This window comes from Falco cherrug, chromosome 6 (genome assembly GCF_023634085.1).
Source record: "Falco cherrug isolate bFalChe1 chromosome 6, bFalChe1.pri, whole genome shotgun sequence".
In the NCBI taxonomy this organism is placed as follows: domain Eukaryota; kingdom Metazoa; phylum Chordata; class Aves; order Falconiformes; family Falconidae; genus Falco; species Falco cherrug.
This window is the reverse complement of record NC_073702.1, coordinates 11517937-11532112: the sequence shown is the minus strand read 5'-3', so window position 1 is coordinate 11532112 and position 14176 is coordinate 11517937. Positions and strand designations below refer to the sequence as shown.

General features: G+C 40.5%; 1 protein-coding gene across 3 annotated transcripts in view; it reads left to right on the top strand.

The window, feature by feature from the left end:
- The window catches only part of KCNQ5 (potassium voltage-gated channel subfamily Q member 5), a 303880-nt gene that overhangs the window by 234212 nt on the left and 55492 nt on the right, over positions 1–14176 (top strand). The gene's annotated exons all lie outside the window — the stretch shown is intronic.

The window sequence follows — 14176 nt, the reverse complement described above, 5'->3', positions numbered from 1 at the left end:
TTAATAACAACAAGAATAATATTAGCAACTTAATATTGTTAAATACTATATATTACAAAATATTATATACTGTAAATGTATAGTATAGAATTTCCAATTATGCTTATGAGCCACAAGGTTTCAGTGACTTGGCAATGTACAGTAAGAAGGAGGTAAGCAACTGGCTGACCAAGAATTTTCTGGTTTTAGACTCGATATGTTCAAATTTGCTCACATTTTTAGGGACTGGCTTTAAACTTGTTGCTAGTAGAGATAGCCAGTATATGAAGATACTTGCAGAAATACTGTTTTCGCCACTTGTCTTTATTCGATTTGAGATGTTCATATCCTGCCTTACTACAATGCATTCCCATCATATCCATAGACAAGATAGTTGCTCAGATTTCCATTCATACGTGTAAATTCTCCATGCCAAACATCAGTTGTTAATGTAAGCGCTGATGTAGAAGTTAGAGGTAGACAGATTGTGCCAAATTCACTTACCTGCCTACCTCAGCATATGGAGTCTCAAAAGTAGTGAAATAGTTGGTTTGGTTTTCAGATTTTATAATTTCTAGCATCTGAAAAAAAAAAATAATGAAGCAAGTGAATAGCATGATAGATTCTAATTGATATGCAAGGAAATACCCAGCTTTCTTGGCTTCTTTCTAGATGTGCTGCAGATCAGCTGCTTTGTTGTATAACATTCCTTATAACTCCCACCTCAGATCATCATCAGCTGTTTCCCCATAGCTCCTCTGTGAAAGGAATGGCTGCTTCCACGGCTGTACAAGTTTTGCTTTTGCAGCAGTGAGTTATGCTCTCCAGGCAGAAATCTGAATCACTTAGGAACATTTCCGTATTGGTCCAAAATAGCATCCTATTAAACTAGGTGTTTGCTATTTCAGACTTTTCCAACTGCCCATTATTCTCTTTGGCATATATACCCTCTCACGGCACTGTGATATCCCCAGCTTGTAGTGCTGCTTGATTTTAAAAGCTACTTTCAGTGTGTCTTCTATTTTACTACATGCCTATATTTACTTAGGGGTGCTTTAGCAGCATGTTAACATAAATTTCAGTGTTAATGCCTCAGTGTAATACATTAGACAACTGTCAGTCTGACTATTTGAGCCATGATTAACTACTTTTGCAAATGTTAGTTAAACAAATTGTGCTGTCTCATGGTGTCCCAGCCTCACCCCTGTCCAAATGAAAAAATTTGGGGAGGTTTAAGCAGAGTTATTGGCTTGGCATATACTGCAGGAACCTTTGTAGAATGGTTTGAAAGCGCTATGCAACTGGGGGAAATGTAGTGAGAAAGGATAGCAGAGAAGAGAAGAGAATAATTTCAGTTGGAAGTGACCTAAAACAATTGTCTAGTCCAACTGCCTGACCACTTCAGGGCTGACCAAAAGTTAAAGCATATTATTAAGGGCATTGTCCAAATGCCTCTGAAACACTGACAGCCTTGGGGCATCAACGACCTCTCTAGGACTGTTTGACCACGCTCTTGGTAAAGAGATGCTTCCTGATGTCCAGTCTCTAGGGTGATCTATCTGATCACCCTAGGTATTGTATTGTGATTGATTTCCTCATTCACCTTTCTTCTGTAGTAATTACACTTCTACTAATCTTTGTGCTCAGATCGCCTTGTTCCTTTCACATTCAGCCTACAGCATATAACAACAGACAGCATGCTGCTAGCTTACATTTGCAGTATGTCTTTCCAACTCTTTGGTGCTTTTAGTTTATAATTACTACTCTTATGCCTATTGAATGTCATGACTTTATTGCTGTCTTGGCTGAAGACTAGGTTATTTCTCTTGAAGTCATCCATGTGTGAGCAAGATTTCCAGGGAAAGGGTTGTAGGTACAGTCAGTTAAAAACAGTGGTTTCATTTCGCTTGAATGTACTGTCATTTAGCAACACAGGCATTTTTCGGTTGCTTTAGACATAGTGTTCAAACGCAGTTTTCTGGTATCTTCTTAGCTTTAATTTGTTAACTGGCAATGCTGACAGTTTAAAACACAAGCTTTGCCCACTGTTACATTCAGTGTAGTCAAATTGATTGCCAGGTGTTTTTATCCAGTCTCACAGCTAGCTTATTAGTGATCACAAAGCTTCGAGAAATTCAGTTTTCACAGATGTTTTCATTCCTTTACATCCCTTCAGAAAACTGCATGCTGCCACCAGCACTGCTAAAGTGACTGATGGGCACAGTAGTCCAGTGGGAATTGCAAGACATCTCTGTTTTTATCATCATGCCTCAAATGGTTGCACTCCAACTGCTACATTAGAAAAGACCTGTGTACAAGACAGGAAGTACAGATTTTTTAATTCTTCCCTTTTACAGCTGCTGTGTTAAATAGACCGATTAGGAAGGATTTGACAATGTAATGACATTGTTACATTGTGTAATAGACTTACAATATATCTCAGGTTTAATACAGCTAAGTAGAAATATTTGCATATTTCTAGATGGCAAATCAGGCGTCTTCTGCACATTTAAATTTCCTCCCTTCGCTTCCCACCCCCAGCACTTAAGCACTGGGTTCCCATAACCTGTAGTCTCCTCTTGAAGAAAAATTACATTTTTTAACCTTTAGGCTTGTGCTGGTAACTCTGAAAAGTGAGGATTTGGCCTTTCCACTGGTAGATGATACTGCTGTCAATCACAGATCTAAGGAAGGTGTCCACCAGACCTATTTTACATCAACCTGTGTGAGCTCCATGATGCTGTAAATGCTTACTTAAGTCTGGCCTAAGCCATCCCTGCCACAGAAAGAAGCAGCTCCAGCCGCTTGCTTCCACCCTCTCACCGCCCAGTCCTGGTGCTCCAACACACGGATGTGACCATCCTGGGAGCAGCCAAGGTGCAGACAGGGTCCCTTTGGCCCCAGAGCTCCCCTTTGCCAGCTCAGCCTGCTCGTGAGACCCCCACGCTGGGCACTGCTTCTTCTCAGATGAAAATGTCGTGAGGCAGAGCGGAGAGGTTGTCACACAGAATGGCAAATACATCTACTGTATTTAAGACCTCATTTTTGGATTGCCTCTGGTTGGATTTGTGAGAGTGCTAACCAGATTACAGGTTTTTTCCTATCTCAGACAAGCGCTGAACAGAGCTTCTTTATCTTTCTTCACATCTCCCACACCAGGAGGTCCAACGGGAGGCTGCAAGGTGCCCCACGCTAGTGTTCTCCAAATCATATAAAGCTTCTTGCTGGCACAGTAGTCCCTCTTTGGGTCCCACCCACAAACTGGAGGTGGGATAGCAGCTGCAGGTAGAGACTGGATGGAAATCTCTCGTTTGGCATCATCCAAGTAAACTCTGTATTTACAGAAACAGAGGAGCCCCAGCAGTCACTCACACTGTGCGGACATCCACAACAGTTGTGTAGGATAGGAATGCAAGTTCTGGTTTTAGGCAGAGGGCAGAGCTGTATGCCTCCTGAGAACAGCTCAGAAAACTTAAGATAGGAATTAATCTCTTTTAGCCAGCACTGAGGGACCCATGTTCCTGCCTTCAACACCTGCTTATTTCAGATTATTCATTAGATATTTTAATTGGGGGTTTAAATGGGGGTGTGTGTGTGCTTATAATTAATTTAATAATTAAATAAATGTATAATAATTAATAAATAAAAATATAAACATAAATAAATAAAATAAATGCTATTTTATTAGATAACTCAGCTAGATACTGGATACCTCCAGTTTCCCCCCACCCTGTGAATCTGAGAGCAGGTAATTAGTATTGTCTCTTCTCTCTCCACCTAAAAACAGGGTTTTCCTATCCCTCAGGCAGACGCTTTTCTCTCCTCTGCTCTTTTCAGCATCTTCACTTCCAGGTTTTGCCTGTACACTTTTACCCTCATGCCCAGTATTCTTCTATTCCCATGAGTGATTTTTTGGCCTTTCCACTCCCATACCACTGCGTGCCTGCACTTTATGCACAACCCGGGAATGTGTTAGATGACCACTTCCAGACACCCTGTCCACCTGCCCCTCCCTGAGCTTTTAAGAGTATGATTGAAAATGCCACGAAAGTGCAGCCTTGTGCTTATAGATTCCTACCTGTGTGGTTTCAAGGACCCCACACAGAGGTGGCACTGCTTCCCTTGCTGGGCTGGATCACATAGGAGCCCCATTTGGTGGTGTCTGCACGTGCCAAATAGTGCCAGACACCTCTAAAAAAGATGTTAAAACCTGTAGCCCAAATAGCCAATCACATAATATTTTTGTTTGGACATTGGGTAGTCAGTGACTGACTCATACAGTAATTTGGATCCCCTGAAAAATCTAATTCCAGCAATTCAGGGAGAAACATCCAATCTTGTCTTTAATTTTCCCTGGTTATTCCTTTATATCCTGTGGCAATGAATTTTACAAGTTAATTGCATGTCGTATTTCTTTTTATCAGATTTAAATTGTCTTTTGATCTCACTTTTATAAGCAAGGGTAAAGAGGAGGCATCCAGCAGGCCTTCTTATCTTCCACTAGTTTGCATACCTCTGCCATCTCATATTTGTCTTCTGACTAACCAATCATAAATTATTCAGCCCTTTCTACAAACACAAGTCTTGCCATGCCTGTAGTTATTTGGGTTTTTTCTCGCTGATAACTTTGTGGGTTTTTTACAGTCCAATCTAACGAGCCTATTTATTCATCAGGTGTGTGCGTGTGTCTGGCTCTCCCCCCTGCTGCCTTCCCCTCCAGAAATCTCCAGGGTTTTTTATTTCCACAATAGCTTTTCACTAAGGTCCACTATCACCCAGGACAAAGCCTCAAACATAGCAAACCTTGTTTTCCCAGGGCACAAAACAGTTACTGGGCAGAGTAAGTGAAGATTTATGGGAAGGGTCTGCGTGTGTTACTCAGTGGTTTTTCTTTTGGTTGGACAGAAATTGGGTTGGGGAACACTGGGTCAAAGACACAGTTTTAAATGTGTCTCTGTCAGCCTCTCTTAAAACCAAATAAAACTCCTACTGAATAAATAGTTCTCTGTTCCTTCTGGTAGGTACATATTAATACTGTTAAAGATCAATTATTGGCAAAGGGTAATAAAGTATAAGTCCATGAAAGCCTTTCAGCTGAACTTAATCTTAGCTTGCAGGAGGCCCTGAGTTTTTTAGGATTTATTGAGCCAGCTTTTAATAATATAAAGATGTTTGCTGAGGACTTACTCAGCCTGTGGAAAGAGTGTGTACTCAACAGGGCCATGAACTTTAACTCCTAACAGTACAAAGACAGGTGAAATGTTCCCATTAATGTTGTTATTCTTATCCAAACTGAATAAAAAATGGTAACCATAACTACAATTTAAAATCCAGTATTTTTTGAGCTATTGTCATTCTCAGCCCACAGAGAAATATTCTGGCTATCTACAACAAAAGCTAAAATGACATTATTTTGATATATTTGTCATCATGGTCTGCAAGTATGCTACTTCTATGCAGGAACAGTGTATATGTATTTTTAGTACATTGGCACAGTAATGAGTAACATCAGTTGATCTGTTCTTGGGGAAGGAATTAGGATCTTATTATAAATCTTGATTAAAAAATGACAAAAACAAAAATCTGACCAAACTTCCTTATTCTGGAATTTCATGAGGGAATATTTAGTTTTCACATCTAAAAAATGTCCGATCTTGACTTTTTGAAAATATTCCTTGTTTTCTGTTTCAAAAATTGTTTGACCTATTGAGTCCAAATTTGTGTTTGATTAGCTTTACTAACAAGTGTCTTTGACTGGTTTCTGGGTTTGTTTCGTTTTGTTTGGGGGCAACATACAGTTGCACTGTATGGTAAAGAGCTGTACTCAAGGTGTAGAGAAGGCATACTAAGGTGCCTGTGAAGAATGGGATTTACTGGTGCTGCTTGGAGTATTCCTAGACAGAGGAAACATGGGATAGTTCTCCTTCTTGAAGCAGAAAGATTATGCTGCTCCTTTCTGTGGTTGACGCAAGAAATCTCAAACTAACCATTTTTGGTTAGGATAGGCTGAAGAAATACACTAAGCATGGGACCAGCTTAAAAACAAACAGGCAGAAGGGTGCATGAATTCAGTTTTAGGTGCCAAGTTCAGTTTATGTTCCCCTGAACCACTTCGCTTTGCGCTGTCTATGTGTGTGTGTGCGCGCGTGCTGGCGGCTGGCGGCAGGGATTTATGCGGTTATTCATTCTGTTCAGTGTGCCGGGGAGGAGCGAGCCGCGCTGCCGCCGTATTGCATCCATCAGTTAGTGCCAGCCTCATCCGAGCGGCTGCCGGGTACCTGAGGTACCCTGTGCCTCCCGGTGCCAGGGTGAGGTCCCACACAGCTTGAGCCTGATCTGGGGCTCCATGTACTCTAGCCAGGCTGGCCAGTGATGTGCCGTGGGGTACAGCCCCCTTTGCACACAGCTGCTTGGCAGAACGCACCTCGCCCCCAGCACCAGACCTGGGGGGCTGTCATCAAATCTGGAGTTTCAGCATCGGGACACTGTGCTGTAGCTAATCTTCGCAGTGTTCACAGTTATAAAACCTTTGAATTGATCTCCTAAAGCATGCTTCCCATTTAATGCAGGGTTTATTTTCCATGGCGCTGAAAATACATGAAACATAACCTATTTTATATTGTATTGTTTGGCGGTTTAATGCCAGCTGGCAACTAAACACCACACAGTAGTGCTTTCACAATATAAATACACATATATTTTATATTATATTTCATTATTGTGTATTATATAGGTTTTATATATCATGTAAATAATACTGTATATTATTTTATATGCATATTTTAGATTTTAATTTAGCTCTATTTCAATTCCTACCATTTTCTGTTTGCCAGAAAAGATAGCTTTAATGTTGGTGAGCTGCTTTTCTAAATAGACCCACTTTGGCTGTATAAAATTAACATGTATCCTAGGAAGATGTGTGTATTTCCAAGAGGTCACTTTCATTTCACATTAAAATATTTTGCTTACTCAGATGATTCCAATACATTGCAAATGAAAGCTATAGATGGAGAGAAGGGTTCAAGATGGTTCATCTTATTTGATGTCTTCACTGAAGTATTGCTCAGTTAATGAGTAAGAAAAATGCAAGTTTTTATGTACAGATCAGTTTTAGTGGACTCCTTAGAACTGAAGTCAGTGTTAGAAGGAAAAAAAAATCAATAGAGTAGAAGTAGTAACCACTCAATTATTTTTTTTTAATTCCACCTCACTGCCTAGACACTATTACACGTTCTTTTATGATTTCTTTCTCTTCTGTGTGCCACGGCCACACATCCCTATCTTCCTGTTTTTCAACAGCAATAAAAGTCAATTTTCACACTCATCTGTGTTTATCTCTGTGAATTATCTTGATACACAAAACTATTTCACTTTCCTACTTCTAAAAATACCACGTTGTTTTGCATCTTGAAAAAAGATTACAAAAGGAAGCGAAATCACCAGCTTGTTTTGCCTGTAATGTCAATTAAGATGGTTTCCATCCAGAGTGTGTTATATATTTGAAAACACAAAGACCTTTTGGCTGGAGTGACAACAACATCTGCAAAAATCAAACAGCGACATCCATCCCAAGAATTTCCTGAAGATATCCTGCCAATTACTTTTACTAGTAGGTGACGATTAATCATAACCTGTCTGGCATCTGAGCAGAGAGATCTGATCCCTGACCACAAAGGAAAACTATATTCAGACATAGCTGAAGGCAAATTTTGCCAGGACTCAAGATCCTGAGCACCATTATTTTTAGTATATGCAAAACTCAGATTATCTCATATTTCTTGGGGTTTTTTTGTTGTTGGTGGTGGGGTTTAGGCTTTTTTTCTCTGTAAAATTGAGGCCTTATTGCTGTAAATCTGCTCAGCTTTTTGTGGGAGGAGCAGAACTCAGCTTCCTGCCTATTCCAAATTATGCTAGAGATGTTCAGGTGATATAATTCAATGGATGACATTAAACCTTTTTTTTTAATAGGTGGAGAATAATGCTTGAGTGCGTCATATTTCAGAGGGTGAATTCAGGTGACCTCAAAAGACCATATGTCTCCAGAGTAGACTAAAAATCCAGTTTTCAGATTTTGACTTGCACATACTGAGTTGTACTTTATCAATAAATAGTTCTTCGTCCAATGGGATAATTTGCAAAATACAACAACCATCAACTTTCTAAATATGGTACTATTGACCATCTCTATGTTCAGAGATGTAATTACAGGTTTAATCCTTTAAAAAAAAAATCAAGTTAAAATTCTGGACCTTTTAAAGATAAAAATGTCAAAAATTCTTGTTTTCTGGGGTAAATACTTATGCAAGGTCACTGGAAGTTCAGCCCATATTAGACCAAATTTTTCTGCCATAACTATGTAAAATATCCCCCTGATTTCATAGTAAGAGGACTAGCCACAGGGCAAAGGAACTGCCACCTGGTAAAAACATTACAATTTGCCTCTTTTCAAATTAACTGTTGCAGCATATTCTAACCATGATTTTTATTCTTTGCCCTCTTGAACCGGTAGAAGGAAGGTTAATATCTTGTTTGAAGCTAAAAGCATTTTTGCAGCCATTTATGATGAAGTGACCTTTTCTGTTCTATGACCTTTCTCAACAAGTGCTCAAGGAATAATGATACAATTATTTCCCTCTCTGAATACCCCTCTATTAGGGTATTCAGAACCCTTAAATTCTATGAATGTCTTTAGCTTTTTTTTTGCTTTTTTTTTGCTTTTTTTTCTTCAGCTAGCCTACAGGAGCATAAAATACATCAATGCCAAATACGTTACTAGGCTGTGCAAAAAGCCTGCTGTTTCCTATAGATGAGTTTGTATAAACAGACCTTTTCTTTCAGGAATCTGAAAAAGGGCAACCTTATTTTCATGTACAGATGTATGGCCTAAGTCAAGTATCAGTCATCAGGCTATACCTTAAACTGCTTTAAGTTGCGAGTTTATACCGGTTTAGGATAGAGCCCATTGAATGTATTTTTGTTGTCATGTTTCTATGCTGTGGCATGCTCAGTGCTCCAGCATGTGTGTTCTTTTAACTTTGTGCTGTAGCGTCTGATTAAAATTCGAAGTACATTTCTATGTTGATTAGATGATACCCTCCAGTCCCAGCCAGCTAGCTGTGGAGATTATTGTAGGCGAATTGAAGAAAGTTCCGAGAATAGCAATAAACACGATGAAGCCACTGGAAGGACTGATATACAAAGAGGTATTAGAAAAACTAAAATGGTGGTCATTCCCTTCCTTCCACCACTCTCACCTCTTAGAGACTCAGAATAGAAAGTTGTTAATTATTTGTATGTAGTTGTTGTAAATCTGGGTTAAAATTTATTTAAACTCCTCAGCGAACAAGAATAATCGCTCGCTGTGCTGCAATACGCAAGCACAACATGTGCCGTGGTAAGCAGACAGAACCCATGTCAAAGTACTCACGGTGCTCGTAGTCAGTTGCGGAGCCCAGTGCCTCTATAACACCACGGAGCCAGCGTGCTGTTTGTTTCAAGAGTAACATGAAATCCAGGATAATGAACTGTCCTGAGAACTATTCACAAAAAATGACCACTACAAGCTGTGTCTTTTTTCTGGGTCATAGATGATAATGCTAGCCCAAAATTAGACCTTAGATGGACAGCCTAAGGGTATCATAAATTTGGTCATATGGTTGCCAGTTAATTTCCTTTGTGAGTTAATACAGCTGCAGGTGAGATAAACCACACTCTTGAGATTTTCAGCTTTTTCCTGCAGTTTTGGGGGCAGATATGTCCTACACTTGTCCTAGCTCATTGCGTTTCTATACTGTTCTGTACCCAGAGCAGACACAGGAATTGACAGCCATTGCAGTTTCCTGAGTATTCTTAACAAGGTTGTGTAAACTTGAAACATTTTCATTGAATTTATAGCAAACACTATTTTGGTGATATAGTGGTGGTCCTAAAATGCATGAATATTGTTCATTTTCTCTTCAGATAAAATCAGAATAAAAATATCACAAGATTCTTTTCACCTGTATTGGCTCAAAGTGATGTTTTTATTTAGAGGGAAAGGATGCTCCAACACATCAGCATTAAATGCAAGCAACAGGAAAAGCTCTCATTAACATCTTCTTATACACTAAGACTTGGAAGAATATGAAAGAGAGAAAGATAATGCAGGTTTGTGTATTAGTTAGAACATGTACATGAGCTTTAAGCAGGTGAAAGACTGTCATTAATTAAATTTCCTAGTATCATCCCGAGAGTCTCTCTGTAATTTTAGAGATTATCCTGATGGCACATCAAGCCTTTCAGACATTTTGCAGTATCAAGTAGAGCTTCTATGTTCACCCTTTTACCTGTCTTAACTGGGTTCATTAGCATGATAACTTTGAATACTGTGAAATCTCACAACATCCAAAAAGTTCATAGTAGGAAGGTTAATTGAAAAAGTCATCAAAAGTAAAACAATCCATTATGATGACTTGTGATGCCTCCTTTTTTATTGTTACTAATGTCTGAGTCACAGAGATGTCATTAGAAGTGCTTATAGCTTAGCAATGCTAACCACACCTCCATCACTAACCCAAGCAACCCAGAGCTTCTAACCAAGCTCGAGCAGGGTAGGGCAGCCCATCACTGGCCTTCCTCTGTGAAGTGAGGAGCTCAGGGTGGCACATCTCACATGAGCTATTCGAGTTTCAGGTTTTGCATTATTTGGCTTCAGTTACTTGTCCTTACTGATATGTCACTATTTTAGTGAGACTGAACAATATACAAGTGTAATTATTACACACCTGGCTTCTGCGTTCATCTTTTTTTATTTTTTGGGAAGGGGGGCGGGAGGGCAATTGTTAACATTGTGGCTGTCAATTAAAAAAATTTTGCTAAGGCACTGTTAACAAAATTTTCATGCAACAGGGATTTCTTGAGGGGTACTAGATGAAATGTCTGAAATGAAAGAAATCTGTGTTTGAAATGAAGTGTTCAGATTGTAAAAGCTGCTGAGAAAATCTGAAATCGCAGACTGGAGTTAAGGACGGAGGATGCTATCTGCAAGGATAAAAATATGAGAGATATTTCTAAAGCGTGAATAAAATCAGCATCACAGCTGAAGAGATGCTTAAAGTTTTGGAAAAACATACACAAGATACTAGCTTGGAAAAAAATCAAAGAAGTAAATGTACATCAGAAACTTCTGTCTTCTAATAAGTCATCATAGAGAAGTTTGGAATTATACTATCTTTTACTTACTCTCACATCCCAAACTTTCCTAGTGCTTTAAAGCAAGTTACAGAGTGAAACTTGAGTCTCTATTAAATTAATTGAATCGTTGCTATTTACTTCTTCCTAATTTCCCAGGTTTGCCACTAAATATTAATAGAAGTTTGCTAAAGCCTTTTTAAAATACAGAAATACTATGGAGGTTTTTAGTTAAATTCAAGTGGAATATGAAGGGAAGTTCAGAAGAATATTTTGCTCTCCTGCTTAAAAGAGGGCAAATGGCACCTGAGGTTTGTTGGATAAAAATGTGGCAGAGATTCATAAAGCACTTAGCTTTTCATTTTTCCAGGGTATGCTTAGATAAGAACACCAAGCAAGTCTAACATACTCAGAAGTGACTTTCAACTGTTGCAAACTTCTCTTTGGACTCTGATTTCATTCCAAGAAGGGTTTATTTTGATTTATCTTACACCTGTTCCTGGCAAGTTAAACTACGCTGAAATAATGTGCCTGCCTGCCTTCTCTGCTTCCAAGGGGAACGCAGCTGGGAGGGCTGACCTAGGCAATGGGCACACTCTTTCCTTCCCTATTCCCAGCCTGAGGAGCTGGGGCAGGGGGGCAGGATTTGGGAGCAGAGTGTATTGTGAAGAGGTAAAGAAGATGAGAGAGCAAAGTCTGAAAGCAGCCTGGGAAGGCTCTTTCCCCTCCAACTGTTTTCTAACCTTGTGCCAGCGTGTTTTCTGCTCCGCCGTTTCCTCAGCGTCTCCTCCCTTTGCCTCTCCAGATCCCTACCCTCCATCTAGAAGGGTATACACAAGTAGGTAACTCCCTTGCACCAATACTTTAAAACAGGGAAAAGAGAGCTATGCTGCTCTTGGCTTCTTTGTCTGTCACAGTCAGAGGGGACAAGAGATCCTCAGTGGGGCAGGGGGCTCCCAGCAGCACAGGGCAGACACTGCTGGCAAAACTCAATCTGAATTTTTTTCAATGGGGAACCTCCAGGAAACTCCGTTTTATAAGGAAAGCTGTCAAAGCTCCTGGAATGGGCAGGAATAAGGGCAGGGGGGAATCACTGGCTTTTGTAAAAAACTATCCTACTGAGAGTGGTTGAGGGTAACCAAAACCCACAGTAAGCACTTTAATAATTTCTGGACCAAGTGCATAATTCATATTATTTGGGTGACCTTACTCTTTAAAGTTCTAAGAAATATTTGCGGGAATGCACACTGCTTTTCTAACAATATCTAATTTGCTGCTAGCTGGTCACCACTAATTAAAAGTGACTGTTAACGTTGCTGCTCTGCTCGGAGTAGCGTGGGACAAGCCAAGCTAACCTTGCCGTCATGTTAGCTACCAGGGACACTCTTCAACACAGTCCATATTGCTCAAGGCTTTCCAGCACACTCTATGTGAACCTCAGATCCAGATAAACACACCTAAATATAGAAGTTTGCTTGTAGGTGGGTATGTGTGCGCTACGTGTCCATGCTTGCAGTATAGTCGGTTGAGATCTAGGGCTTAGTTCAGCACAGGACATAGAGGTGTGCCCTGTTACGTGATATTCCCTGCTGTCCAGTGGCTTCTCCTGAAGGGTACAGCCTTCCCAGGTCTGAGAGCATAGCTGCTGGACCTAGGGGATGTCTCAGATACCTTAAGGCATCTCAAATGGCACTGGGCAAATAAATTTGAGCAGCTGAATCAAGCCTTGTTTGTACCAAGCCCAGAGTGTGAGTCAGCAGAGCAGCCAGCCGGAGCCTTCCCGAGGATTAGCTGCACCTCTCTCAGCTGACGTGATTTCCTTTCGCTGCACAGGGAGTTTAGACAACTGCTTCACATGTAGACACCTAAATTTAAATGTCTTCACACAAGGCTGAATCCCACCCCATCTATTTTTCTGATCTCCATTAGAATGTGTGATGTCTTTAACTTTTCCTGGTCGGTTATCCTGTTTTTGAATTCTCGCCCAGACCTCCTGCAATCTGGTTGCTGTACTCTTGGGACTTGTACAGTGCAGAAACACCCCAGGCTATTTTATCTATTCCTGGCTCTTCTAGATCTCTGAACTTGTTGGATTTACATCTAGAAGCAAATCCAGCAGTTTTGGTCACCGGTTATGTAGTAGCCACCTATGATCCTATGTGGTAGGTAGCCAAAGGCATTTTAAAATGTCAGAGCATAACGTCAGCCTGGCCTCTACACTATGTCCAACAGTGACACTAGCCAACGGCGAATGGTCAGGGAAGGTTGCACAAGCGGGACAAGCATACAGCAATATTTCTCCGTAAGAGTCTCTCAGCCTCCAACAACCTGCTCCTTGGAGACATCCTGAGCCAAAAGTGGGCTCCTGGTATTAGCCTGGAACTAAATCTTCTCCCGTGAGATCATCCTGCTGGCTTTGAACCTATGTAAACTTTTAGCATCTTGTGACAAGGATTTCCACAATTTAACAGGACACTCCTTAAACCACAGGTTCTCTGTACCCTTAGTACTGTCGCAAGAGGACAAAGCCACCCATCAGTGAGTTCAGACAAACCCAGGATGTTTGTAGGCAAGGGTGTTTGAACCTCGGCTTACTTTGGTGGCTGAGCAGAATGAACCAAGTCTATTTCCTACTGCACCGGAGCAGGCTCAGGAAACAGTCTCCTGCTTGTAGGTACAGGCACTCTCTTACCGCTCACCTGTGAGGGGCCTTTTCACTTACTGGGTCATTCTTGACTTGTAGGAACTATTCTTGGGACAAGGTGATGTTTATACCCAACACAAAAGAAGCAAAACTCATGTCAACAAGAACTTGCTTTCAGTTCTTCACTGACAAACATGAGTTTAGATCATCCTTGCACAGAAACATTCAAGCACTACAAAATCCTAAGATTTAAAGCAGATATTTCTTACAGGGGCTCTTTAAGCTTTTAAAGAAGGTCAGGAAATTAATTATGAGATGATGAAGTGACACAGAGCTTGTTCTGTGCTTTTCCAGTCTGTGCACACCGGCCTGCCCCGGTCATCG